The sequence below is a fragment of the Heterodontus francisci genome, unplaced genomic scaffold (assembly GCF_036365525.1).
Source record: "Heterodontus francisci isolate sHetFra1 unplaced genomic scaffold, sHetFra1.hap1 HAP1_SCAFFOLD_146, whole genome shotgun sequence".
Classification (NCBI taxonomy): domain Eukaryota; kingdom Metazoa; phylum Chordata; class Chondrichthyes; order Heterodontiformes; family Heterodontidae; genus Heterodontus; species Heterodontus francisci.
In genome coordinates, this window is record NW_027140336.1 from 2,002,275 (window position 1) to 2,004,934 (window position 2,660).

General features: G+C 42.3%; 1 non-coding gene across 1 annotated transcript; it reads right to left on the reverse strand.

The window, feature by feature from the left end:
• Positions 1 to 2,111: 2,111 nt before the first annotated feature.
• On the reverse strand, positions 2,112 to 2,183 carry trnat-ugu (transfer RNA threonine (anticodon UGU)). Its single transcript has one exon. It is a non-coding gene; the product is annotated as a tRNA-Thr (tRNA).
• Between the last annotated feature and the right edge of the window lie 477 nt (positions 2,184 to 2,660).

Here is a 2,660-nt window from a genome sequence, read left to right on the forward strand (position 1 = left end):
AGTCTTCACCAAATGTAATAGGGAATAATTTTCTTCACTGGTGAACCCAAAGGAACAAATATGGCACAAGAATGAGAAAAGTCAGAGGATTGAGAAACATCCAATGGTTCTTCACATATACAAGTCAGCAGACCCACAGAAATACAGTAGGTTGAGAGTTCAGATCCAGTGATCGACTGGACAAATATCGAGCCAGTGCTTTTTTCTTTATAAACCCAACATCTGTCCACTTGGCTATTGCACCTCGTCTCGATGTATCTGATAATACTGATTCTATTTGTATTCCACAGTTGCTTTGAAATCACAGGCAATATAAATGGATTGGGAATGTCAATGGTCAGGAACCATTAATGGATTGGGAAAGTCAATGGACTGGAAAATATCAGTGGATAGGGAAATTCTATAGACTGAGTTATATCAATGGATTGGGACTGTTCAGTGCATTGTGAAACATCAATGGATTAGGAAATAGGAATTAAAGGGACAGATGGAGTTCAACCTGGAAAAGTGTGAAGTGATTCATTTTGGAAGGTCGAATTTGAATGCAGAATACAGGCTTAAAGACAGGATGTTTGGTAGTGTGGAGGAACAGAGGGATCTTGGGGTCCATGTCCATAGATCGCTCAAAGTTGCCACCCAAGTTGATAGGGTTGTTAAGAAGGCGTATGGTGTGTTGTTTTCATTAACAGGGGGATTGAGTTTACGAACGGCGAGGTTATGCTGCAGCTCTATAAAGCCCTGGTTAGACCACACTTGGAATATAGGAAGGATGTGGAAGCTTTAGAGAGGGTGCAGAGGAGATTTACCAGGATGCTGCCTGGACTGGAGGGTATGTTTTACGAAGAAAGGTTGAGGGTGGTAGTGCTTTTCTCATTGGAATGAAGAAGGATGAGAGGTGACTTGATAGAGGGGTACAAGATGATGAGAGGCATAGATAGAGTGGATAGCTAGGGACTTTTTCCCAGGGTGGAAAATGCTATTACCAGGTGGCATAATTTTAAGGTGATGGAGGAAGGTTTCGGGGAGATGTCAGAGGTAGGTTCTTGACACAGAGAGTGGTGGGTGCGTGTAATGCACTGCCAGCGGTGGTAGTAGAAGCAGATACATTAGGGACATTTAAGCGACTCTTGGATAGGTACATGGATGATAGTAGAATGAAGGGTATGTAGGTAGTTTTGATCTTAGAGGAGGTTAAAGGTTCGGCACAACATCGTGGACCAACGGGCCTGTACTGTGCTGTACTGTTCTATGTTCTATGTTCCAGATGAAAGGATTGCATAAATCAATGGATTAGAATGTGGAGAGGCAGGAGAAAATGATGCCATTTTAAGTAGGGGGCCGGGGGTTAGGAGAAACAGACCAGGGCTATTTTACTCTCAATCTCACTCCTTTCTTCTATCTGGCTCATTATCACATCCTCTCTCTCTCAGAGCGGTGGGAATCACTGGAACCCACACTTGTTGCTCAGGTTGTTTGGTTCCGGGAAAATACAAGGTCCACATCAGATTGACAGGAAGGATAAATGTGATTCAGAGCCAATCATATTCCTTTTGGTGATGTGTGCTCAGCCTTGTTATATCGGCAAAGGCAGCAGGAAATGCGAATTCTGAAGAGTTTTGATAGAGTAAAGAAGGATAAAGTGTTGCCAGTGACAGAAGGGTCAGTAACCAGAGGAAACACATTTAAAGTAATTGACAAAAGAATTAGAGCTGTGATGAGGAGATTGTTTTTTCAGCAGTGTGTTGTTCTGGTCTGGAATGCAATCCTGAAAGGTCAGTGGAAGCAGATTCAATGGTAACTCTAAATGGAATTGGATATATACCTGACATGGAAAATCTAACAGGGCAATGGGAGAGTGCGGGATGTGGGATTAATAGAATAGCTCTGTTAAATATCAAGCAAATGCACAGTAATAAGGTTCTGTGCTTGGACCTCAGTTATTTTCACTCTATTGATGGCAGAGAAGGCTCGAAGAACCATGTGGCTACTCCTCATGTCCTTCCCAGTGTCCAGGATAAAGTGCAATATGACACTGATTTCCAGATGGCCGACACAAATGCAACAGACATCTTTTTTGGAAACGTCACATTTAAAGTGAGAAGCTAATCACAAGGCAGGAACGGGGATGGAACCCGTGATCTTCAGTTTACAAGACTGACGCCTTACCACTTGGCCACCATGCCTTTGCTTAATGGACACCTGAGGCTCCAGAGGAGGATTTGTGATTCTTTTTCAATTTGGTTGAAACAGCATCGACAAACATGCACAGAAATAAAGAGGGATTGTGGAATGGGGAACAGATCAGCCTCATTTCCATCATCAGCATCATGAAATCTTCATTCAGACGTTCCATTCCCATCCTCAGCTTTTCTCACATCTGTACAATAATATAAGAGTGGACATTGGGTTGTTCCTGGGCAGATTATATAAATAGACTATGTGCATCATCACAGGAAGTGCTGTAATATAATCTGTACGGCACCTCATGGAGAGTTGTAGATGAAACCTTCAATGCAAGATGTGCAGAGTAAACTCAGGTTATTTTAACCGTCAGATTCTTATAAATTCTGTACTAAGCCTTGACAGATATCAGAATATTATATGGGGGCCACAGTAAACCAAAGCGAAGATGGAGAAATCTTTGCCTGTACCTTTGAAAA